At 42.4% G+C, this 27,491-nt stretch overlaps 2 long non-coding RNA genes across 2 annotated transcripts; one reads left to right on the forward strand and one right to left on the reverse strand.

Annotated features, from left to right (window-relative positions):
- The first annotated feature begins 5,482 nt into the window (after positions 1-5,482).
- LOC142829801 (uncharacterized) lies at positions 5,483-25,799 on the forward strand. Its single transcript, XR_012904598.1, has 3 exons — positions 5,483-5,908; positions 15,806-15,872; positions 25,735-25,799. It is a non-coding gene; the product is annotated as an uncharacterized LOC142829801 (long non-coding RNA).
- Positions 17,246-27,491, reverse strand: LOC112544942 (uncharacterized). Its single transcript, XR_012904599.1, has 3 exons — positions 27,275-27,491; positions 19,004-19,086; positions 17,246-17,357 (listed from the first exon to the last, which is right to left on the reverse strand). It is a non-coding gene; the product is annotated as an uncharacterized LOC112544942 (long non-coding RNA).

The following is a 27,491-nucleotide window of genomic DNA, read 5'->3' on the forward strand; positions in this document are numbered from 1 at the left end:
ATTAGGGAATTTAGGAAGAAATCGCTTGAAACACAGAGAGCTGTAGTGGCTGCAAATTGCCATTTTAATCTGTAACACAGAACTAACTAGAACCAGCCCAAACCGCTAGGCTGCCCCCTAGTGACCTAACTCAGTTACTATAACAATAAGATCTATATCTACAACAACCCCATACACAACAGAGTATATGCAACTAATACAATTTAAAATTACGAGTCAAGGGCTAGGGTGTTCATTTAGGGCTATATACTCCTCTCAGTTTGCAGCACAACTCCCACTGACTTCCATGGGAGGTTTGCATGAAGATCAAGGGTAAGATCAAGATTTGGCAATGTAGTAACTAAATGCTTACTTATTATATTCATTACAGGTTCAGTGCCTTGTGAGAAAATACCCTTTCCTTTAGCAATGCCATCGTTTCTGCCCTTTGTTTCCTCTTGTTTCCTCATTTCTCCTGTTTTCTCTTCCACTTCCCAGTCTTTATGTCATCTCTATTTTTCCTTCTCTGCTCTGCTTCTCTCTCATCCCTTTTCATATTCCTTGTGTGAAAATAATCAGCAAGGATATAGTGTTAATATGTAGAGTGTCATTGGGAAACTTCAGATGAACTGGGATGCAAGTTATGCAGCAGTACTTGCTAATGTGAACATAGCCCTAGAGCTTTTTCTCTGTTAAAGCTAGTCCATCCATATCCTAGCAGGTGTTGTTTTTCCTGAGGAAAATTTCATATTTTTCTGCACCAGTTTTTATCTCTTAGTTCCCAGAGATGAAAGAAAGGAGAATTATCCAGCTTAGAATCCACAATATCATGGTTAATATCAAAGGAAAACTTTTCCGTTAAAAGCATTTGCGGAAAATCATGCCAGTCTAGACATAGCCTATGCGTATGTAGCACCTGGCCTAGTGGGCCCCTGTTTTCACTGGGGTGCTATTGTAATACATGCACTAAATGCTCATCTCTGGATAGTCAAGGGCCTGACTCTGACCAAATCAATGGGAATTTTGCCATTCACTTCAGCAGGAGCAGGATTGGTCCTTGTATATCAGTTAGAATCCTTCTGAATAACAAGCACCTCTTACTCTCCTTGCTACCCCTCCTCCCTAAAGGCCTCACGAGTGGCTTTAGACGTACAAAAAGGCAGTGCTCTACGTAAATAAATACATTTAAAGCTTGAGAGACTAAACTTGTTTTTTTCTTTTTCTGAGATACCGGGCTGGCTTCAGCTAATTGCCCCTCATTCTTTTCCTTCACCTCATGCAGGAAGTCCTGAAGCCCTGACTGCTGTTTCCCTGCCGCTTTAATGATATATTTACAGCCTGGCCTCATGTCACATACTATAGCCTCTCCTCACTTCCCAACCGAGCAAACAGATTGTCATTAGAATACGTGCCCCTTCTCGTTGCACTTTCCTGACCAAGTTCTTTACTCAGTGACACTATTTCAGCCCCCTTAAGATCAATAGGGATGCACCGGTGCACAAGTGGAGGAGTATTTGGTTTTTCTTGTCCAGCATTCCAGCTTTTGCAGTGCCAGAGTAAACCTGAAATCTATGGTCGTTAGCAATTTTTCTTTTAAATGCAACAAAGAAGGTTTCCACTGTTTTTACATCCGAAAAATATCTTTTCCTATGGAAACTTCCCATGACCTGTGAAGAGAACCACCAGTACAAGGGCCATGTAAATGATTCCCTATTTTGGAGATGTAAGAGAGGGAAAAGACCTATTATTTTCATCTCTTCTGTTTTGTATTTTTCAACTTACTGTACAGAAATTGCTTCGTTTCAGTTTTTTCCTTTGAAATTTCAGCGTTGTTATTGTATGGTCGCTACAGTGTTCTGTTAGCAATGTACTTATTTAACTCAAATTGTTTTAATGCAGGTTTCAGGGGGGATGGGGCGGTCTCTTGTTTAAAACAAATTGAAGACTTTTTTTTTCTGTCTCCAGTTTGAATTTAAGTGTTCATGAAGAGGAGAGTAAAATATCAAGTCAGAATTTTCTAAGGGCTTAATCCAAAGCCCCAGGCTAAATAAGTAAATTTGATTTCACATTGGGTGTGTCTAGACTACATGGCTCCGTCAACGGAACCATGTAGATGAGTGTACTCGGCAAAGGGAAATGAAGCGGCGATTTAAATAATCGCTGCTTCATTTACATCAAAATGGCCACCACGCTGTGCCGATCAGCTGATTGTCGGCACAGCACAGTAGTCTAGACGGGGATCAGCTGACCCCAAATCCTTTTGTCATCAGACCCTGTAAACCTTGTTTCACGAGGCAGAAAGGATCTGACGACAAAAGGATTTGGGGTCGGCTGATCCCCGTCTAGTCTACCGCGCTGTGCTAACAATCAGCTGATCGGCACAGCGTGGTGGCCATTTTGATGTAAATGAAGCAGCGATTATTTAAATCACCGCTTCATTTCCCTTTGCCGAGTACACTCATCTACATGGCTCCATCGTCAGAGCCATGTACTCTAGATACACCCTTTGTGTTTGACAAGAGCATTCACAGTATATATGAAGCTTTATCATTGAAGACCCATAGTATGAGGTGAAAAAAAAAATCAAAGGGATACAGAAATCCACCTATTCATATTTTTATAAATCTTTTAAAAATATTTTGCATGCTTGGATTCATATTTTGTATGCTTGGATTCATATTTTAATGGTCTTTTTCTCAGCAACATGATGCAATCTTGGCCAAGAAGAAATTCCTCATAAACATGTCATGGACTAAACTTAATAGATTAGATAGTTTTCCAATAGGCTACATATATGTTCTATTTTGGTTTGATAATCTCTTGTAATCATCTGATGTCTCGAGCAGCAATGTATATTTCACAGTAAATTTTGTACACTGGTGCAGCCTGTGTAATTCTGGTGTGTAACATTTCTCATGGCGGGGGTGGAGGGGAAGCAACTGGGACAAACTTTATCCCCCCTTCCCTCAAATTCAAGGTTTCGGGGGTTTGTACGAGGTAAGTTATTGAAACAGGATCAATTTAATGTCAGAACAATGGGTTTATTACAGCTTTTTTTTTCCATTATGCTTATATTAAACTATAGTTAAATGTTTAGGAGGCCACTAAAGGTGGAGCTAACAGGCAATGACCAATAAAGAAACATCTACGTGAAAGGCATATTCTTTCTTAGTATCTTACCGGCACCAAAAAGGATATTTTAAATATATTTTGTAGTAACAAACTATACAAGTTTATGACAAACAGGAAGTTTTAAAAGCCCAGACTAGCAATAACAGACTGTTATCATGTACCTAATGCTGCAAAGTGAAATGTAGTTAAGATGGGATTTTTTAAGATATCCAGGGTCTAAATTTCCTTTAGACAACGACAAGTTTATTCTGCCAGAGCATTTAAAGGGAGCTTCATGTAAATGAGAATAAAAGATTTTTCAGCCTGATCCTGAGCTCACATATATTAACGTGACCCAAGAGGAAATCTAGGGTGTAAAATGAGAGAAGAATCATGTTCCTTATTAGGAGGCTACAGCAGAGCTAATTATTTACAACTGATGATTTATCTAAAAAGCCTCCTTTTCTGCATACAGAATATCTACAAACAGATCATTCATTTCCTTTAATTTTTTCATTCTGATACTATAACTCCATTAAGTTTTTGAAAACTGCTTTATCCTATGGCTCAAGTGGAAACAGTTCACTACAAGAATTTGAGAGATTCTTTGCTTAGCAGTTAAGACCCAAAGTGTATTGCTGTGTTTTGCCAAGTCAGTGGCATGTTATTTTCCTCTTTCTTGCGGATGAAAATGCAAATCCTCATTTTTTGAGGAGTACATGATCTTTTGAAAAAGGGTTTTATTTTCGAAAGATCCCCGTCTAGACTGCCTTTTTTTTTCTGAAAAAGCCCGTTTTGGAAAAAAGCGGCAACCGCCATTATGCAAATAAAGTGCGGGATATTTAAATCCCGGCTTCATATGCAATATCAACGTGCCTAATTTACATCCCTTTACCGAAAAAGGGATGTAGTCTAGACACACCCATAGGCACTATACTTGGTAATATTTGTATGCAAGATGGACTCCTATTATCTTAGCTATCTAAAGTACTAGAACTAAGAACCAGAGTTTTCCTTTAACAATCTATATTCAGAACACACAGATGTTACCTATAATGAAGGTAATAAACTTTATATTAAGGTTACATTTTCATTTTTAATATAGGTTGAACCTTTCTAGTCCAGCACCATCCTTAGTCTGACACTATTTGTGGTCCGACGTAATTTTAGTTAGCCAGATATCCACTTATCTGGCCAAGTTTGCCAGTATCCAATAAAATTTATTTACAACCACCAGTTCTGGCGCTCAGCATTCTGTGCTGTTATTTAGCTCTAATTTACCTCTAAATGTCTTCTAAAAGCAAAGTAAGAAACGCATGTGTTGGTAATGCTGCTAGACAAGATTGGCCTCCCATGGTCCAGCAAATTCCCTGGTTCGGCACTGGTCAGGTCCTGAGGGTGCCACACGAGAGAGGTTCAAAATGTATCTTATTTTGTGACCCTTTCCAAAATTGAGAACTAAAGAAGCAAACAGAGTATCAGCAGCAGACAGCCAGGATAAATCATCTAAACACTCACCATTAAGAAAAGAATACAAACTAAGGATATTAAAATGCAATTATCTGGCTAATCGTATAGTCAATACAATTTGTATCGACTATACAATTAGTCTATAAGCACTGCTGTGCAGAGATAGCTCCAGGGGCCAGCTCCAGAGTCACCCACACAGCTGAGTTACATTTTAAATGTAGTAAGAGCCGCTGAGTCCCAGCTCGCTCAGAGTCCAGCAGCTCCTGTTCATGGCAGAAAGTCCTGTCCGCTGCAAACAGGGGCTGGTGTCAGACCAGATAATTGCTGCTCCCTGTCCATGGCCAGCCCTGGCTGCTGTGAACAGGGGATGGTGCTGAAGCTGCCTCCGTTCGCGGCGGCGGCCAGGGCTGGCCACAGACAGGGGCCACTGCCTGAGGAGCCGCTGTCTGCGGTAGGACTGCTTGGTGGCAACAGCCCCTATCTGCTGGGACTCCTGTGGACAGGGGCTGCTTCCCAGAAGTGTCCCCTATCTTCCCAAAGGGCTCTTGTACATTTCAAAAGCCGAAGCGCCTGCAGTGGGAACCGGCATCAGCAGGAACTGAAGCAGTCCCTGCTCGCGTCATTTCTCTGCTGTACCTCTGCCTCCCTTGCTCCCCAGGGAGAAGGTGCTGGGGAAACCGGCTTAAATTCAGTTCCCCCCAGCACCAAATCCCCTTAGCACTGGCTCCTTCCCCCTTGCTGCTGCTCTCTGACAGAGGCAGTAAGGAGGGGGGAAAACAATTAGTCGAGTGGCTACTGGACTAGCCGATAAGCATTTGCTTATCAGATAGTCGACTAGCCACTAGCATCCCTAATACAAACATTTGAAAACCATTTGCCTTTTTACTTATATATTGTAAATCTAATGCTGTTTATAGGCCAATCATTTTATTTTGCAGAGTGAGTGCAAGTACTGAACGCGCGTAAGTGAGCATGTATGAAAGTTTGTATGTTTATCTGCTGTCCCCCAGGACTCTTATGCACATGAGATGCTATCTAGCACATACGTTTATCTAGGCAAGACAACTTTTAGGTAAACGAACAATTCCAGGAGAGGGAGACTGCACTGAATTGAGAAGCACTGGATGAATGAAAGAGGGTCCCTCCCTGGGGTGGTGAGTTCACTCAGGGCTAAATTTATCTTCTTATGTAAAGGCCTATTAACTCCACAGCAGTGATACTAGAAGACAGACAGGGTTTAGTTACAGCAAAGGCTGGAGAGCTTCTGGGGTCCTGCTGAAAAGCAGGAGGATGACACCGGATCGCCACGAGGAAGGAACATCAGGGAACTGGAAGTTCTTTGCTCAAGGTACATGACATTTTCTTCATAGATGAAATGCCAAACATACCGACCCCACCCTCAAAGCAACCAGGGCTCTAAGTTTATTTGGATTCTAATAGCTTCTGCTTACAGTCCCTCGTTGTTTGTTATTGGGATGGCGATGAATTATTTGTATTACAGTAGAGCCAAGAGGTCCCAACCCCACTGTGCAAGATGCTCTGCGCACACACCACCCAAAGATGGCCCTTCCCCTCAGCGTGGTTCTGTTCTAAACACCAGGTTTCTGCTCAGCTCTTATTCAGTTCTGGGTTGTGCAGCAGGCATTCCGATCTCCCTGTGGTTTCTGACTCTGCATATAGCATAACCGAGTTACAGCTTTCAGTGGGTTTGCCTGGCGGGTCCTCGTTTGGAAAGAGCTCCTGGCTGGAACTCTATGAAGTGTTTGGGACAGAACCTGAAACCATGCCACGTTGCCTGCCTGTGGGTGTCGTTACTAGTTCGGAGCAGGTTCATTTAAAGGTTTGTGGGAGCCTTTCAGCGGGATCTCAGCTCCACTTCAATTGAAAGTTGGCTGGTTTGTGGATTTGCCACAGTAGCGCACAGCAGGCAACAAACAGCCTTGGCCAGGCAGGGAACAGACTTGATCAGTGTTTCCTGTGGTGGGTCCTGACCCGCCTGTGTGTTGTGGAAAGCTTCTAGATGGGTCACCACATCCAGGGATGGATTAAACCACCGGTGGGACCTGATCTGGGCAAACATGTGGCCCGACACGGCGAGTGCAGGGGTTAAGAGAGCAAGCCTGTCTTGCAGCCACGACACAGCTGCGGCTCCTGGCCTATGGGTCTGGGTTTGGTTCCCTGCTCTGGGCATTGTAATACGGTACAGTTCAGCCTATCATGATGGGTGCAGGGCAGCTGGAGCTGTGATTCTGCATGCCATGCCAGGTCACAAGGCTCAGAATAAGAAGCCAGCCTGGGACCTGCAGGACAGAAGCCATTGCTGTGGGACAAGCATGGGGTAGGCTTACTTTCCAATATTTCCCCTCCCCTTTGCCTCCCCTTCGCACTAGTCCAAGATCAAGGATGAGGTGCTGAGGCATAGGCTGCATTTTAGGCAACAACAAAAAAAAGAGACAAGAGACAAAAGAGATGGGGGAATCACCTTAGCAAGCAGTTTGGGAACCATTTGACTAGTCGACCTAATATCCATAATTCTTCAGGTAAAATCCTAGCCCCATTGAAATCAATACCAGATATCTAATGATGGCTTCTCGCAGGTATCATAGTACCGGGCAGCACCATTCTAGATACTCCAAGTACTTTTTCTTCTGATTTATTTTCTCCAGAGAAGGCTCCATATGTGTACATGGCTCTCCCCGACTGGTAAATTATGCTACACAAACAAGAGGGTCCCTGTTCATTTTGCAAGCCTGGTGCTGGAAAAACTCTCCCCATGTGTGCAAAGCAACAGACTTCCCCCCCCCCCCCCCGTGACTAGCATGACATAAACTATGTCAACAAGAGAGCACTCTCTTTATTCTGAACCATACATTGACTCACTTGACTTGGTACAAATATTTTTCTTGGACTGGGACCAGACAGATAAGTAGTTGCTACTAAACCATTTGCCTTTTTATACCACCCAAAACTTTAAACGAACTCAGAAGCTTCAACAGATTTAAGGGATAAGGCAACTGCATGTTGACAGTGAGAAAAAAATTACTTAATGGAGATAGGTTAATCAAGTTGTCTAAGCCTGAATCACCATAGCACTACTCTGATACCCTAGTCACCCAAAGTTGTTACCATGTAATGACTGTAGTGGATTGTGTGAAATGAGTCGCTGGCTCAGTCCAGTGTCCACACGACAAATTTCCATCTCTCTCATACAAACAGATAGCACAACTGGAACACTGGTCTCAGAAGGGAAATCAAGGACAAAAGGAGCATGGGGGCGGGGAGGGGAGAGGCCTGTTCTACTTGTTCACTCCTAGAAGTAGGTCCTCTGGGCTAAATTGAGGCCTTTACTGTATCTGTTCAGTGGATGCACGATACAGATCTACTGGACTGCCTATTGAGCACTGTCCACCATCAGTAAGAGCACATAGGACAGATATTTACATCCCTAACCTTTGACCCCTGAAAACATTACATATCTATGCATGTCTAGGTAATCCAACTGACTTTACAGTGATTTCAATGAGCCTTAAAGTTAAGCCTGGGCATAACTGCTTTGCTGGATCAGTGTCAAACATTTTGTTTTCTCTTACTGAATCTTGACAGATATCACCAAAACATCCACGTAGAAGCAGAAGAAAAGGGAGCAATATAGTGTTTATCCAGAGTGCTTTTTGTACTCCATCACTGGTTATTAGCTCTCAGTCCCATGGAGGAGGCTAGATTCATATGCTCGTGACCTGGTATGATTCCTGTAGTTCCCAGACCTGTAGCGGTCAATCTAAATAGCTGGCTTTCTAACCTCCCTTGGGCTAGAGCTACAGCACTTTGTGATTCATCCACAGATGGTTGTTTGGATATAGCCACCGCTCAGTTTCCAACCCCCAAAAGTAGGTAATCCCAATGCGCTCCGTAGAACCAAAACCGAGAATGAATGCACACTCCAACACGGACGTTACCATAGTGCTGACACGATCTCATGGTCTGCAAAACTCTCCCAACTACTGACATTTCTAGACATTATTTTATTATAAACGCAACATTTCAATTATCATTATTTTTATTCTTAAAGCACGTGTCTAGCAGTTACAGCAGGGAACTAGGAGTCAGGACTCATGGGTTTTGTTGACGGCCATGAACTCATTACGCAATTAGGTTACAAAGGGCTTGACCATGAATCACCGAAGTCAGTAGGCGTCTTTACAATAACTGGAATGGGAACAGGATTGAACCCTTAAGCTTCTGCCTGCATTCAGTTTCTCCTTCTGTGAAACTATTATAACAACAGCTCTTATCAGAACTTAAAGCAACATAAGGGTTTGGTTATGCTAGGGAAATCTCAAATGGTTGTGTTGAAGCTGCAGTAATATATTTGGGAAACCCTTAAGCCTCTGCTTGACAAAAAATAGAGAAGTAGGTAATGTAATACACTTACACAAATCTATTATGAATGTCTTATTTATCTTATCTATTAATAAAGTAAGAATAATTTCAGTTTTCCATTTACCACCAGAAATTTTTAAATACATTTAGACTGTGAATTAATCTTTCAGGCAGATTGTATTACTCAGCAGCAAATGACTATATCATTCATCCTTACTATGTATTACATTTCCCTGGGAGAGAAAAGTAAGGCAGTATTTTGTGGTTACCTCCTTCCACCACCTTTTCTCCCTATATCTATTATATATTTTAGATAGTTTGTCTTTTTGATCAAGAACTCCTCCTAAACAAAAAGAGCTAGGACCATCAAATTCAGCATATAGCTTCCCTTGTCATAACTTTAAGTAACATAAGGGTTGGTTGTGCTAGGAAAACAGGATGTGCCTGAAATGGGATTTTTTTTTCTTATTGGCTTTATGAGAAGCAGAGACAATTACCAAATGAAGTGCAATCCTCAACATTGACATAACTGAGCAAATGTTGAAAAAAACTGAACCAAGATGAGCCAGAAAAATAGGATGATCCGGGAATAGGATTGCTTTTCCATAAACTTTACAGAAAAGGGGATAAAATGGAGAAATTTAGAGTAGTGGTCTGTTTTGGCACAGCTAAATCAATGCTTAAGGTTTGAAAACTAGACAAAAATGTTATCGAAAACAAAATTGACAATAGCTCTTTTTTGTTAAAGCACAGTGAATGATAAAAGTTTATAACGATGAAGAAAAATACACTTGATGGAATTCCCATTTTAAAAAAAATTACTAAAAAAATTAAATTGAAAAATTTTAACAATCCCTTTAAGAAATCCAAACTAAAAATTAACTTCATAAAAATAACACTATTTTTTAAAAAATACAATTGTTTAAATAAAACCATGTTCATTTATCTTTTAGTAAAAAATACCCTTTAATTAAGGACCCAGACAATGCTGGGTAAATCTGCTAGTATGGTTTACAGGAAGCATGGATTTGAAGGAGTGCACAGTTTTGGTTTAAATCTGCTACAATTGAAGCCAAGGATAAGCCAATGATAAAACTTCCATTGACTTCAGTGGGAACAGAGTTAATTAACACTGACTTCAATGGGAATAGAGGATGTAGGCCAGTATGGAGTGCTTTTGGAAATCCTACCCTAAACCTCGATTTTTATAATGTCAGTGGTTATGCAAGATAAAGCTTTCCATGTAAGGTGATATGCGGCAGGGCGGTTTCAATCAGTGAAAGCAACTGTATGAATTGCTGCGTGTTATTATTAAAGTTATATAAATGTGACCTGTGGCTGGCCTTCCTTGGCAGTGCCTTGACTTGTAATTAGAGATCTGCTGGCAACATGTCTATGCTGGGCTCCAAACAGTGTGTCTAATTCCAGATCCAGTATTCATTTTTGGCAAGTTGGATAGCCAAACACCCTGAAATGGTCTCCTGGAATAGCGTCTCTTGAAAGTCACATGCTTTCACTGGCAGATGAATGGAAGGTTTTTCAGTTTGTTCCCCCTCTTTTTTCAGTGCTAGTTTGTAAGGAACAACACTGTCATCCAGTGACTGGCCAGGAGAACAACAGGTGATCTCTGGGGACACCTCCAGCTCGTGTTCCCTCTAAGCTGCGTGGCAGCACAGCTTCACAGGTAATTAATTAGCCCTGCCCAGTCAGAGGCTCAGGGCTCCCTGTACGGAGCTGACTACCTGGGCAGGGATGGTTAATTATCTGTGAAGCTGCGTTGCCGCATGACTTAGAGGGAACACTGATCCCAGCTCAAACACAATATGCTCCCATGTATCCTCTTGAAAACACTTGTCTGAAATATGGTGAAGTGGGACCATGTTTCCTGGAGTCTTCCACCACGTATCTGCATATAAACACCAATGTACTACAGAGCCAAGGCAACGCAGTTACATTGTGCTATCCTTTCCATGGTATGGGGCTCGTCACAGTTGTGGAATGTGCTGTGTGTGGGATGGGGAAGAACGAGCACTTCATTCACAAGCTGAACACATCTTTCCTGGCAAGGTTAGCTGTTGGCCCAGCCTTAACCGAACGCTGCTTCCCTGTGGTAGGTCTGGGGCTGGCTTTCATGAAATGGGCCAATAGTCTCAATCCAGTCCTAGAGAACAGGTCTAAATCATTACATGACAGCCTGTTGGAGGTCTCCACAGAGAGACCCAGGACTGAAGAGGCATCTTCTTCCTAGCTCTAGCAGCATGTTTCCAAGAGTAAAGCCCATTGGCAGTGTGGTATGGTAAGCTCTTGGTCACCATGCTGGACCTGTGGACATCAGCCTCCACCATGTTCAAGCAGGCACCTTTCATCATCAGTCAATTCACCACCTCCCCGCTGTTAAACTCCCAGGGCCATTCACTTGGGTGATGGAAAGGCCTCCCCTGGCTTTCGCAGAACTGGAGATTTGTTCCTGGAAGTTGGTTGCAGGCCTCGTTTGAAGGAGCCAAATGGGCATAGTAGATAAGTCTCAGAAACTGTGGAGCACAGTAGGTTTGCAAAGTGCTGGAATGTGACTGGGTTGGTTCTTGGAAGAATCAAGGAGTGATGGACTCTCATAGACTGCAGTCCATCTATCACTCTGAGGTATCACAGGAATATTGCTGGGATTGGGGTTCAGCTCAGTTATCCAGCAGCATTTGGCCAGCCAAGTTTTATCTGAAAGCTATTTACCCAACTGTTTGTCCCAATGAGACATGAAAACACAATAGCGTAATTGAAATTTAACTAGACCTACCACAGTCAATTAGTTGTTTGGCATTTTTCATGGAATAAGGCAAACTCCTGTATATGGCGTGCTGGAATGCTATGAGAAACATTGCTGCACCTTCATAATTGATGGATTGAGTTCAGATTAATAATTGATCCCATTTGAGTAGTTTTAAGGAGGAGTTGTTGACTACCACTCCTGTGCACCGAACAGATGTCAATGCTTGACTGAGCATTGAAATGAAAGCATCTGGAGTGTAACTCATCTCAAGCACAAAAGGTTAGTATTTGACCAGGGAACCATTCAAACCTGCACATCAACAGACTGCCTGGGAATGGTATGCCTATAAAATAAGTGTTCAAAGAAATAGGACGTATCGTACACCACTTTCTTCATCCCCTTCTCACATTGTGGCCTAACCCGGATTAAACTGAAAACAGAAATGTGGTAGTCATCTGAATTATCTGTACAGTCAGAAAATTAGTGCCTGATCCAACTTCCTTTCATTCATATCAGTGAAAAAATTCCCATTAGCCTCAATGGGAGTTGGATACAGTTGACAGTGATGAGAAGCATCTGATCATGATTAATGTTATGTAAACACAAAATAAGTTTCTAGAACATGTTAGTGATGCTGCCATAGGATAGAAGCTCCTCTGCTCTCACAAACTAAGCAGAGTCCAGGTTTGGCCAATATTTGGAGTTCCAAGAAATCAGCCTGCAGTAGGACATAGTTTTGGTGATTCCTTAAGTGATGCACTTTCCCCAGAATCAGCACTGAAGTAACACTCTAGACGGGTGTATTTGGGAGCAGAGAGCAATGTTACCAATGGCACTGTCTTTCAGAGATGCAGACCTGAAGTTTTTTAAAAGCCCTATGGCAATTTCATATGATTAAAGATGTTTGTCTTGGTGACCTGGCCCAATCTGAAATGTTATTTAAATTCCCAACACTGGTTTAATTAACATAATTATACTTTATTTCTGTAATGCTTTGAAGCATTGCTGTGTGCCATTAAATTGTTGTGACTTTCCTCCCAAAGGCTGCACTGGCATTTTTCAATGGTAAGCAAAATAATTCCTAAGTGTGTAATGTGTTTGGGAATGTGAGTCAATATATAAAATGAGATACTGAAAATCATTTTCAATTATGGGTCACTTCTTCTACCACAGACGTTCCAATCCAGCTTCCATGTAAGTATTATACTAGATTGGTGATATTAAAAAAGTGGATTAGAACAGTATAAAGGAAACAAGATTAAAATAACTCTCAAATGTGATGGGTGTGGCTGCTTAGTAACATTTACCAATGTCCTCTTCCCCCTGTGATTGTCGTGCTGGTTACTTTAGTCTCCGGGCACACAATTTCGCCTCTATCAGTAGTGAATCTCCTCCATTTCTCTTGCACACTCCAGTGAGGAGTATAGTATAGATGGTCACTGGAGAAACTTCTGAACACCTAAAAGAGTCGTAGGGCTGAGGTACACATAGCAGAAGAAACACTGCTCAAAGCCTAACAAAATCTTGGCCACCTCAGCTCCCATAGATCAGTGTTTCTCAACCTTTTTTTTTAAAGTATCCCCTTTTTTAAAAAAAATGGTAATTACCCCCAGTACCTAGTTTTCAGACACACACATTTTTGTTCTACTATTTCAACACATTTGTTTAAACAACGTTGGGTGTAAAAAGTACAAAAATAAAGTGCTGTAAAACTTAAAATAAAAAAATTCAGTTCTCCAAGTTTCAGTTGTGTTGATGTACCCTCCAGACTTCTCTCAAGTACTGCTAAGGGTACTTGTACCACTGGTCAAGAAACACTGCCATAGATCACTTGGAAATGCTCTATACCGCATGCAAGATACTGTTCTTGTCATGAACCTGGCCCTCTCTCTTACCTTCATGTTCTGTCTGATGTGGCTTTGATTCCTTCAAAGAAACTGGAGAAATATGAAATGATTCATTGGTTTTCATGCTGATTGCCTGCAATTTTCACAGTCCTATTACATTTGGTATCTTTCCTCCTCTCCATGGATCTGATGCTGAGACGTGCTAAAAACATCCATTTACAATAGTGGAAGTGGCAAGATCCTGCAGAAAATCCTTGTGTGTCATCACTTACCCATCATTCATTAGCTCCCAGCTGTCTCGAGCACCATGTCACATCTCCAAGTGGTGAATGCAAAGACCAAAGAGAAAAAAATACTGTACGTTGGGGATTGGAATTCCTTTCCTCCCCCCCCCCCCCCAACTCCATGAAATAATGTGGGGAGAAGGGGAAAGTTCTCCCAGAACAATCCAAAAAACCTGAATTTGTAGCATCCGAAACTGAAGACAGTAAAATGGAAAGAGGTGAGGTCCAATGAAAAGAGATGCAAGTACACCAAGCAATGGGCTGATTAAGTGCTAACATGTTTGTGGAGGCCGCATGTGTAGGCATGAGTGTGAATTTGTTCTGCTGTGGCCAACACTGAGAGGTTTGGATTAGAAATGCAGTGGGGTTGAAATAGGATACATACGTCAATCACGGCAATATACTGTACTGTCACAAGGGAAGGCCACACAGCATATTTGGGGGGGAGGAGAATACAACAACAATACCAGGACAGGAAAAATGATGAGGTAGAATCTTAATGGCCATTGTCCTTCAGTACCATTCTGCAAGAACATTTCGGGAGAGGGGACCTGGCACTCAGCAATCAACGAGCTACCACGGCTTTCACCAGAGGTGCTGTCAAGATGTAAGGCTTTCATTTCCTGCTTTGTTATTGGATCAGAGTGATTTTGGCCAGCAACAATGTTTGCTGGGTTGGAAAGACTTAGGCATTTGATTTTCTAGGAAGTGCACATGAGCTCATCAAAACGTGAGATGTTGCCAGTAATTCTGTGTTCTGGTAACTTGCAGCAGAATTTTGATTGGGATGTGGAAGGAAAGAACCATAGGAACAAGACATTTAATATTTCTGGGCAAATCATCCTCTCGTCAACTCGGGCACCCTGCCCAAACGATCGGCGTTTCCAGAGAAGGTATGCCCCATGCTAACGAAAGTAGATGGCTAATTGTGTGGCTTGGAGAGGGATTATAATACCCCAGTTTGGCCACATTTTTCAAACTGCGGTCCCTCTAAAATTCGGCTCCTAAATCCATATTTAGCCATCAAAATAAGTGACCTAGTTTTCAGAGAGGCTGATTGTCTGCCACTTGGTTTTCAACACCTGCATTTGAAAACAGTGGCCTACATACCTGGCCAAAAGTTTCACTAAGAGACACATAGAGCACTCATCACCTGACTTCCTCATTACTACACCCTACATACCTCGAAGGGGTCAGCCAGTATCCCTTACAGAGATTACAGCCTTGCTCTGTCTGGATCAAGTTCTTTTTGAGAAGGATGATCCAGGACCGGCGGCTGTAATACCACATTGGTGCCTATGCCGGCTTATGAGGGATTGCTTTTAATTTAGTTTTGGAACACTCCAGTTGGGACATGTCTGTATGCATTATATTACATCTGTAAAGACTCCCCCTGCCTTTGCAGAATCAGAGATTTGTTCCTGGAAGTTGGCCACAGGCCTCGTCTGAAGGAGCTGACTTTTCAGCCTGTACCATAAATCCTTGGCAAGAGCCTGCCACAAACTTTAAAATAGGTTCATTCTCTAAAAACAAAGCCAGAAGGTCCTTTCTCATATGATGTTTGTGTAAATCATTTCAGCAGTAGAGGTTTTTTAAAAAATATATTTTACATAATGTACGGTAAAAATATGAAAGACTTAGACTAGAATTATAACCATGGGAAGCTCAATATGGGCGTCAAAGGAATGAAAAGAGGGAAAAAGGCAGTTTGTAGTGATTGCACTGAGGGATTCCAGAACCCCCGAAAGATAATCAGGCTCTGATACAGTTAGAGGCCCCTCCTGAGTGTTAGAATAATACAAATAATAATAAGATTAGAGATTTCCTGGTATTTTACCCATTCACTGTGAACAGTAACTACATTATTTTAGGGTAATAGTTTGCATTCAAGAAATGCCTCAATTTAGCACTGTCTCCTACATGTTTTTGGTCAATCTAGAAATATGCTGAAATCTCATTCCTTTTTCCAGATGTTTTGACTTTCCAATGGCGGTTACATTGGAAAGTGGGAAGAGGAAAAGCTTTCTGGAGATTGCGGTAAGTGAGTGAAACTTTAGATGCTGGAGGACTCATAAGGTGGTCTAGAAATTAAGGAGGCCTTGCCAATGAATGGGGGAAAAACCGAGTTCTGCTTAATTTAATATACCGTACTCTTCTCAACTATTGTATATATGACAGGGAAGCCAACTCTGCAAAAATGTGCCTTTTCAACTGTTCCAAAATGCTCAGATTAGGGCTTTGTTTAAGCAATTCCTCTGCAATAGAGCAAATGCAGACAAGAAGTGTCTTAACCCTAGAAGTGGATCCTAATGTTAAATACAGGCAGTCCCCGAGTTACGTGGATCCTACTTATGTTGGATCTGCACTTACGAACGGGGCTCTCTCGCCCCGGAGCTCGCAGGCAGCGGGACCGCCCAGAGCGCAGTGGTCCCGCCACCTCGACCTCCGGGGCGAGAAAAGCTGCTCCGGGTGCCCCTGGTCTGCTGGGGACCGTCTCCAGCAGACCAGGGACACCTGGAGCAAAGCCGGGGAGGCGGAGGGGTCCCGCGCGTCTGAGGCTTTGCTCTGGCAAAGCCTCAGAGGCGCGGGACTCCGCCGCTGCTGCGGCTTTGCTCCCGGTGTCCCTGGTCTGCTGGAGACTATCCCCAGGAGACCAGAGGCACCAGGAGCAAAGCCGCAGCAGCGGTGGGGTCCCGCGCCTCTGAGGCTTTGCCAGAGCAAAGCCTCAGAGGCGCGGCACCCCGCCGCCGCTGCGGCTTTGCTCCCCGTATCCCTGGTCTGCTGGGGGGAGGGGAGGCGCAGCTAGTGCATCCCTCCCCCCCCCGGCAGACCAGGCTTTTGTTGTGGACTCTGGGGTAGAGCAGCTGGGGTGCTGCCAGGTTGGTCCTGCAGGGACCTAGCTGGCAGCCCAGCTGTTCTGTCCCAGGCTCGAGTTTCAGCCGCTGTTGAAACTGATCAGTGGCTGATTCTAGGAAGCTGAGGGCAGAGCAATTCTGCCTCCAGCTTCCTGTAGTCAGCCCCTGGTCAGTTTCAGCAGCAGCGGCTGAATCTGGAGCCAGTTCCGACTTACATACAAATTCAACTTAAGAACAAACCTATAGTCCCTATCTTGCACGTAACCCGGGGACTGCCTGTAACCACTTTCTCCAGCAACACATTTTTCCCTTCAACACTACACACATTCTAGTCTTTATGCAAAGATGTATGGGAAGGTTGTATCACTTGACAGCATATAGAAGAAACTCAATTTGTATTTATGGTACTGTGAATTACTAAATGTTATGACTTAGTGAATGAATAAACACAATAAAGAAAATCAAGAATGCTGCATAAGAAGAGATTTTTAAATTATTTTGACAACTATTTTTATGACACTACTGAAAAATGAATCAAACTATAGAAATAAACTATGAAGTTGTATTACCTAAACATCATTGTTTCCTATAAGATCCAACTGGAATGCTCTTTTATTCAGTCTTCGTTGGGATATAAAGAAAACCACCATTTTTGAAGTGGATTATGCTGTATATAAATTAACAACATGCAGATTAGCAGGATTCTACCATACTTGTTTTTGCGCACACAACATTCCTTGCAGTGTTAGAGGGTTTTGAAAGATAAGAAATGACGTAAGCCAATAATTCCAAAAAGAAAAACAGAACAATTTTACAGATTTTCTGCAGTAATTAAATGTACAAGCAAGATATTATAGTCTAATGACGAGACCTTAGCCAGCTGGGTACCCACGTTTGACATTACAAAAAGGATAAAAAAGTCAGACAGAACAGATCAGAGACATCTATAATTAGTGTGGGTTGTAGCATACACCATATTCATCTTATGCATGTAAAAGTGTGTTTTAGTTCTGCGGTCTGAGCTTATAGAAGAGTACTAAAGCAACATTGTAGCATCACTGTAAGCACTCCAAATTTAAAGTGAAGTAACAATTTAGAAGTAACCCCATAATCATACTTTTCAAAAACGCTGTTACAGTTCAGAGGTGAAGCTAGACCTTTGAGGCTACATCTACACTGCGGAGCTGTTTTGGGATACCTCCGGTATCCTGAAATAGCTATTCCACATCTTAAGAGCAAGCCTGTTATATCAAAATATAACAGTCTCACTATTCAACATCCCTGTAACTCTCATTATATGAGGGTTAAGGGATGTTTCAGAATAGCGCTTTATTTTGAAATTTGGTGCTGTGTAGATAGCGCCAAATTGCGAAATAAGCTCTATCAGAATAAGATCGAAATAAGCTTATTTTGAGGTAAGGGTGCTGTGTGCATGGTTCCTCTCAGCACCTTCTCCAAGTGACAGGCTTCTCTCAAGGTGGAATCCCATCATTCATCCCACTTTCATACTGTATTTACCAACCACATCACCAGCAGTTTGGACCCCTGCTATCAGGAGCTAGGAAGCACCATTAAAAGTCTGTGTGGAAGAGGGCATAAATTTGCACACCCCTGCTTGACCCTCCTCTTCCTCTCTCAGCTCCCATACCACACAACCTGAGCCTATGAGCCCATACACTCAACCCCTTCAAATCTGAGTGTAGGGTTGCGGCCTAGTGCTGTTAAGAAACAGTTACAGTTCTCAAAATGGCCAAGAGGGAAGCACGTGGGCTCTACACTCACATGGCCTCAGACCAGGCAAGCGCTATTGCAGGCATTTAGAAAAAGCGGACAAAACCAACACTTTGTGCGACATCCTGGAGACATTAGAGTCAATGGGAATTTTTCCACCAACTTCAGTTGGGGCCAGGGTTTCATCCTTCACATTTTCACAATAACCTTTCAACCGACACTCAGCAAGCTGTCCCAAAGCACAACAAAATAAAGCTCCCAATCACATTTTTCTCCCCACAGTACATCAGTAGTATACAGGGATAGGAGATTATTCCTTTAAATATTTTGTAAGCCAACTTGTAATGGTCCCCTGTGTTCTGTGTTTCAAAAAACAGCTAGATCAGAGCTGTGTATATGCAGGTTGGCCTTGCATGTGGGGAATATGTAGTAAATGTATCTAGTCCCCTCATTAGCCAGATGGTTTCTGTATTTTGTTTGCTGCATAAAAAACATTTACTTCCACTGCTTCAATCCATATCTTCATCCATGCTGACCACTTCCCCCAACCACAGCAAACTTTCTACCTTCCTTCACACTTACCTCCATGCCTTTTTTCACTGCTACTGCTACAGGAGGATATTTCAGTTCATGTACTAGTGCTGAATGGAAGACAACATTTTTACCTGAAAGAGAGATCAAAACTAATCAACAGATTTAAATGCAAAAGGCCACTTTATTACTATTTCTTTGAGGGAGTCAGAAAGCAGACTTTGACCCCCCTCAGAGAACTGATGGGCAGGATTCCCTGGGATTCTTACATGAAGGGGAAAGGAGTCCAGGAGAGCTGGCAGTATTTTAAAGAAGCCTTATTAAAGGCACAGGAAGAAACCATCCCAATGCGCAGCAAGTAAAGCAAATATGGTAGGCGACCAGATTGGCTTACTGGGGACATCCATGGTGAGCTTAAACACAAAAAGGAAGCTTACAAGAAGTGGAAACTTGGACAGATGACTAGGGAGGAGCATAAATATATTGCTCTAGAATACAGAGGAGTTATCAGGAAGGTGAAAGCACAATTGGAATTGCAGCTGGCAAGATATTTGAAGCGTAACAAGAAAAGTTTCTACAGGCATATCAGCAATAAGAAGGTGATCAGAGAGGGTGTGGGGCCCTTACTGGATGAGGGAGGTAACCTAGTGACAGATGATGTGGGAAAAGCTGAAGTACTCAATGCTTTCTTTGCCTCTGTCTTCAGAGACAAGGTCGGCTCCCAGACGAATGCACTATGCAACACAGTATAGGAAGGAGGTGACCAGCCCTTGGTGGGGAAAGAACAAGTTAGGAACTATTTAGAAAAGATAAACTTACACAAATCCATGGTCCCGGATTTAATGCATTCAAGGGTACTTAGGGAGTTGGCAAATGTTATTGCGGAGCCTTTGGCCATTATCTTTGAAAACTTATGGGCTGTGTCTAGATTGGCACCCCTTTCCGGAAAAGGGATGCTAATGAGACCAGTCGGAATTGCAAATGCTGCGGGGGATTTAAATATCCCCTGCAGCATTTGCATGAACATGGCTGCCGCTTTTTTCCAGCTTGGGGTTTTGCCGGAGAAAAGTGCCAGTCTAGATGGGATCTTGCGGAAAATAAGCCCTTTTCCGGAAGATCCCTTATTCCTATTTTCAAGTAGGATATTTAAATCCCCTGCGGAATTTGCAATTCCGAAGTGTCTCATTAGCATCCCTTTTCCGGAAAGGGGTGCCAATGTAGACACAGCCATGGAGATCGGGAGAGATCCCAGATGACTGGAAAAAGGCAAATGTAGGCCCATCTTTAAAAAAGGGAAGAAGGACAATCCAGGGAACTACAGACCAGTCAACCTTATCTCAGTCCCTGGAAAAATCATGGAGGGGATCCTCAAGGAATCCATTTTGAAGCACTTGGAAGAGGGGAAAGTGATCAGGAATAGTCAACATGGATTCACCAAAGGCAAGTTCTTTCAAAGATCTATCATGGTATCTGTGTTCTACATTCACTTCATATGCAATTGCATATCTAATTTGTGCAGGTAATTATTATGACTATGTGCAAGTGGGGCATTTACACATGTTCATGACCAGCTACTGCCATCATGCACGCAAATCCTCAGTGAGATGACTGTGTGCATATATTTGATCTGCAATTGCATGCACATTTTTTACATTTGGACACATACAGTTGAACCCAATGTTTTTGCTGGAGAAGAAAGAAGACATGATTTGTATTACTTTTTGTTAAACCATACGCGCGCGCACACACACACAAATCTGGAGATTAGAATTTTAAATGTTTTAAGAGTTTCAAGACAACATCTAGTTCAGTATCCATTTCATGACAGTCACTGACTTGTTCTAATAAGCAGATCCTCTTAAGCAATACTAACAGCGTGAAGGAAGAGAGCACTATCAATGTTATGGTCAGTTGAAAACAAAATAGGGTCTGATCTGGCAGGAGATGTTCAGCAAGAGAAATGAGTTCTTAGTGAGCCAAAACAAATCTCAAAGAACAATAATTCCACGTCCTCCATATTAAACAAACATTCCACACAGTTTATCGACTTCTATTATGTTGGTGTCCAGATTCTAAATTAAATCCTATATTTTATAGGAAACTGGAGGTCAGAAAAGATCCTTCCAAAGCAATAGACATCTCTTGGCCTCTGCATGACTTGCTGGACCACCCAAAATCTTTATTGCGTGCTGTGGGCATGCTTCCAAAAGACCAAACGATCAACCACAATAACCATGTCAAATGCAATTAAAAAAACAAAAAACTTTGTTCTGAGTACACACTTCCAAAAATAAAAAAGGTACTCTTAGGTCAAAGAAGCAAGGTGAAATCTCCATAGTGTTTTACTGAGGGACTTCTCTGCTATTTTCACCAACATATTGGTGCACTTATGACCAAACTGTGATGATCTTTCTTTGACTGTTCTAGATGTGTAATTGGCTCAGAGAAGCTTCTTCCTCCATCTTTGCAACCAAACAGAAGTTAGGTGCCATGCTAGTTGTAGCCAGCATTCCAGGCTCCCATCTGAACATCAGTGACAGAAAAGTATGTGCTGAACCATTCTTAAAGGAATAGGCTGAGATTTCTAACGCAGCGTAAGGGAGCTAAGCCCCCATCTCCCACCAGAATTCAATGAGATTTGAGAAAGTGGGGAAGACAAGTAACATAGCTCTTCCTCCTATGCTAAAAGCAGAGCGATAACTCCTCCTTCTTTTCTTGGCTTGGCTTGTTTCAGTCACAGTGTTGCCAACCCAGCACTCATAATGATAACACAGGACTTGGGATATCTGGCATTTTTCTTAAAGCCCCAGTTCCAGGAATCATGTGATTAAGTGAGACTTTTTTATGCTAACAAAAACCAAGTCTTAAGTCTCTTGGCTGCAGAGACAAACTTAAAAACCATGAACCCCAATAGTTACTGTGAAAAAAAAAAGAATCCAGAATGTATTGTTTTAATAATCTCATGATTTCTAAGTCAATCTCCTGAATTATGAGCATTTCCAGCTGGTAATACTGTTAATCATTTTTACAGAGTGCATTTCCATCTCCCCCTACTGCATTAGCGGTATCACAGATACCATGCATAATCAGCCCAGTCAGCCTTAGCCATCACAACTGCAAAGCCTCAACATGTATCTCCAGAATTTAACCATTTGCTGAGCATTTAACATCTCAAGTTCCCTGCTTCTTGATATCCCCTTTTATTCCTCCTCTCAGCTCCTGCTTCTCTCCCTTACATGTGAGCATGATTATGCTCTCCAGACACAGAAAGCCAGGTGTCCTGTTGAGTCAGATTGGATTTTGCTTTAGAGTTATGGAAAAGAAATCAGGGAAACATCCAAGTCTCCATGAGGAAGAGAGCAGACAGTTTATGTCTCACTGTGGCCACATCTGTGTTGAACTGTCCCCAGTAGTCAAGGGGAGAGAGAGAGAGAGAGAGACACACACACACACACACACACACACCCCTACCAATTATATGGTAACATGCACCACAATAATTAATACTTAAGTGGGGACAGAACAACAGAACACATACAGAGTAAGATATCATCCTTGCCCCAGGCAGCACAGAATTTAAACAGACAAGTTGAGTGCTGTCATCTTTTTTACTGGACCAACATTGTTGGAGCGACAGACAAGCTTTTCCTCAGGTCTAGGAAAGGAAAGGCCTGGGCTCAGGCCAGGTCTGCAGTAGGAAGTTAGGCTAGTGTAACTACATTGCTGAGGGATGTGAAAAGCCACATCCCTAAGTGATGCAGTTAAACCAACCTACTCCCCGTGATGTAGACAGGACTACATTGGCGACAGTTCTCCCATCTACCTAGCTATCAGCTTTTGGGGAACTGGAGTACCCATGCTGATGCGAGAGCATAGATAGCGTCTTCACTGAAGCACTGTGTAGACAAGCCCGCAGAGCATCACAGCTAAATACAAGGTGGAAAGATTTGTGTATATCCTAAAAAGACCATTCAAGATGAAGTGAAGGCAGGATAAGGGATGACCTGAAGGTAGGGAGGTAGGATGGAATCTGGAGTGGCCTAGGGAATAGGGCATTTGCCTGGGGAGTGCATGGAAGTGGGTGCAAGTCCTATCCCCCCCCCAACACCAGCCTCCCCAGGGATGGAGAGGGCAAATGCCCACACTTGCAACTGACTAATATTTTGTCATTTCCCTTTGATCTCATTTTAAAAATGATTTTGTCTCATCACTGTTTTTATGTGTACGTAACTCCTGTTGCAAAAAGGGGAGCTGAATAGATCACTTAAGTTATGTTGCAAGTGCTACACTAGGGCGGGGAAGAGGTTCCATATCAGTCTGCGGTTGGTAACTCTTATATCAAACATCTTCCAATTAGAAGTCAAGAGATGATTTTTTTGTAATTCCAATGCCTGAAAAAACAAAACAAAACAACAAAAAACAGCAGGACTCCAGTAATCAGGCTGTTCTGCTTGTGTTTTACCTCATCAGCAGCAATATACATTCTGCAGTCAGACCATAGCTAACAATTTTATGGGTGATGCAAGAACCAGAAAAGCCTCCTGCTCATTCTTTCATAGGTACAATGGGCCCACTGCATTAACAGGAGTAAAATCTATTTGGTCACAACAGGAACCAGATATGACTGTAAAGTTGCATCTACACAGCACCTTAAACTTAAAATAAGATATGCAATTTGCGCTATGCAAATCTATTTCGAAATAGCAGTGCCAAATTCCAAAATAACGTGCTATTTCGAGCTCTCCCTCAACCTTCGTGCAATGGGGTTTATCAGGATGGTGAAATAGCACGCCTGTTATTTCAAAAAGTATTTTGAAATAACAGGTGGCTTGTGTAGACATGAGGTAGCTATTTTGGGATACCTCAGGTATCCCAAAATAGCTGTGCAGTGTAGACGTACCCTAAGACATTCAGGGGAAAGATGAGCAGAATACGAAAAGGGATATTTTTCCATGGCCTTTTGCTTAATCATAACCACTCTTCAATTCTGATCCTCATGACCAGCCAAGAGAAAAGTTGATCCCACAAAAAGCCAGTCGATTCCAAGTGGTAACTTCTGTCCATCCTAATACCATGTGTTCCTGTGTCCCTAAGACAGAACCAATATCCTGCTGGTTTCTTTCCTGCCCATTACTGTGCTTTTATATAATTTGATTAAGAAATTATGCTTCTTAAAGGCTTTTTTTACTTTGATTTAAATCAGTGGTTCCCAAAATCTTTGGTATCATGCCCCCTTTTTAATTTTTGAAAAACCCTCACATCCCCCCCCCCCCCCATAGCAAAACTTGTTGAGCAAAAAAAAATAAATAAATAATAATAAAAAGGAACTGAGCGGGATAGAGAAACTTGATGGGGCGGGGGAGGGAGGCTGGGTCGCCTTGAACCCCCCACCCCCTGGAATTTCTTCATGCCCCCAGTTTGGGAACCCATGATTTAAATAGTCCAAATAGAAGGGGTTACTTATTGGTTTGTGGGTTATGAGCTTGTCTAGTAGACCAACATGATCACCAATACCCAGACACTCCAAGAAGGAGGCTGTGCAACAGGCAGACAAAGAACACAAATACCCTGGAGTCAACAAGCAGAAGTCTTTAGACAGTTCTTGTTATCTTAACATAGGATTTTGCACACAAGGCATTCTATAAAAGCCCTGAGGTGCTCTTTTAAACAACTTTACAGAATATAACAAATAAAGCGCCAAATGTTTGGCGCTAACTTGAAAGACTTGGGCTTATGGTGCATGTGTATAAAAATATCAGAGAGTCTATAAAATATTGATGATAGGGGAACCCCAAAAGATCTGATGAGCTGGGCCAGATGCTTTCCTGAAGCTTATCATAGAATCATAGAATAATAGGACTGGAAGGGACCTCAAGAGGTCATCGAGTCCAGCCCCCCGCCCTCAAGGCAATTATCTAAATTGCCATACCTAGATCAGGCTATTGCATGAGATTACTGGTTTCAGATGAGCTAGAACCATCACAAAAGACTCCTCTTAAAAATGTCTTGTCCCAGCCAAAAGCATAGGCACAAGAAAATAACTAAAAAAGGGGAAACCAAATATTTTCAACACCCATGAGACTTTGGGGCCAGGACAGATGAAGTATTTGTTCTTATTTTACCTAACGTGATTGGCTCAGCCTTGTTTTAACTGTGTTGGTCCCAATCCTGCTCCCACTGAAAACATGACATTTATCAACTTAATGGGAGTAGGATTAAATCCATGGTGCAAAAATACTGGGGTACAATATCAATGAAAGTATGTTAAAAGATTGGGAGTACACAAGAGTACCCCCACTCTTGTATGACTGAATTCACACAAAGATATCACAAACAAACACACTATTTACACAAAGTCAATGTGTTAAGTTAATTTGCAATAAAGAACTCTTGTTCTGCAATAAGAGTGTCTACACATGAAGTTAATCAGGAATAACTAGCTGGCAATAATGCCTCATTTAGAAAAGCACTTAAAAGTTGTGAAGAACACAAACATTTGTGCTTTGGAAGAACCCAATTATATAGCAAACTGGCCAGCAAAGCTCCTCGGGAGGCAATTTTGGAAGGCTTTGTTACAAAAGGCTAGACGAAGGTATCAGGAGACTTGGGATGTTTTTAATGTTAAAAATTATAGTTGGCCAGTTTTATGTGGTAACTGTTACCATATGTCTTACAAAAAGAAAAAAAAGTTGCCATCTGGACATATAGTAAGTCTGTGCAGGAAGCCTCCATGCCCACTTTTCTACAGTATAATTTGATTTGCATTTCTGTCTTTCATGCAGATCATATCACAAAGCAGAGAGAGTGAAATTCAGAGAAAACAGCAAGGGAGAAGAGACAAGGAGCATTAAGGAGGCACAGAGGTATAGCAAGCCAAATGGAAAGACATTGTTCCAAGAAAATCAGTGGAACATCACAAATGACTCAACTTCTTTGTTCTATGATTATTACAAGCCAATCACATGCAACGACTCTGCCCTCTCTCCCGAGCTACTGTTTAGAGACACTCTTTGCTGACTTGGGCTTTGCTCCACACACTTTGAGCTTGTCTGCTCTAAATGTTTATTCCTGAATATTTTCTCCCACTCCTCTGGCCAGTGCCATTCCACTAAGGGCGGCCACAAGAAAAACCTTAGTGGTCAGAAGGTATTGGAAGCCACTAAGATGCTGACTATTATGTCACTGAGTCCCCCTCTAAGCCAACTTAGGTGGTCCTGTGCCAACCACAAGCCATCAAATATAATGTGATCCCCTTAAAAATCAGGGTATTTAAAAAAAAAAAAAGTGTGTGGTTCTCCATATTTGCCTTCTTGTTTATGATCGTTTAGCTGGTCAGATTTTCAAGCTCTCTCTACAACCCTGAAAGCTGGAAACTTAAGTATCCCCACTTTTTTCTTTTTCTTTATTTTGTAAGTAATCACAAGACTCCATGAGCCAGGACTTTACTGGTGTTGAGCTGTTTGGTGGTTGTTAATCTGCATTCTCATGGGAAATGCTACATCTGGGGTAGCAACCGTTGACATATAGAAGCAGGAAAAAAAAAGACAAACCTGGCGACAGCCTTCCAGGGCTGGATTCTTGCAAGCCCCAATACTGAGAACTGGAAAAAGGACTCCAAGTAAGCCGGCAACCTTGGGCAACCAGGTAAGCATGGGGGCTGGGATCAAGGGGATGGGGGTGTTGGGAGCTGGGAGGCCGGGTGCTGAGTTCTTGTAGGGTTGCCAGGTGCCCGGCATTTTCGCCTCCTGGCTGGGGAAAGATTCAGAAAATACTGGACATTTTAGGTGTCCGGTATTCTCTGAATTTTTTTACCAGACAAGAGCCAAAAATACCGGACTGTCCGGGTGAATACTGGACACCTGGCAACCCTAGACACACTTGACATTCCATCACAATCTACATTCCATCTTATTTAGAAAATACCGGACATTTCTATTTTCTCAATTTGTTTCCCGCACAGAAAGCTCAAATACTGCAGTGTCTGGTCACAACCAGACACCTGGCAACTCTAGATGCTAGATTTGGGGCAGCACTTGCAGGAATGGGCCCCAAGACTGTACTGTAAGAAAAGCATGCTTCAATTGAAATAAACACAACAAAACGTACACACTTACACTCACAGTCCTAGTAGCTGGTCTAGAAACTGTATTATACACACTGAAGGGCTGCTCTTTATCAACCACCACCCCTCTCCCACACTCTAACCTTGTAAGCCCTGTAAATTGGTGGCCCGAAAATCACATGGCTTTTCCAGGAAGTATTGGATCACAGAAAAGATATAAAAACACAACAAAATGTTTCCCCCAGCAAGGTGTACCTTACCTAGCCCCAGTTTCAGATAACACACTAGAAGGCTCCCTCTTCCTGCTCCTAGGGCAGCTTCTTCCTGGCACCCCTCCCTGCAGCAGCTTTGTGAGCCTGAGTGGCTATTAACTCCACAGTAGCATGCTATGTAGATAGCTTCAGCCATCTTGTCTCTTTTCCTGTTAACTCCTTATTGACCAGGGTAAGAGTAGGCCTCTGCATTCAGTCACAGGCC

The sequence above is a fragment of the Pelodiscus sinensis genome, chromosome 6 (genome assembly GCF_049634645.1).
Source record: "Pelodiscus sinensis isolate JC-2024 chromosome 6, ASM4963464v1, whole genome shotgun sequence".
Taxonomy (NCBI): domain Eukaryota; kingdom Metazoa; phylum Chordata; order Testudines; family Trionychidae; genus Pelodiscus; species Pelodiscus sinensis.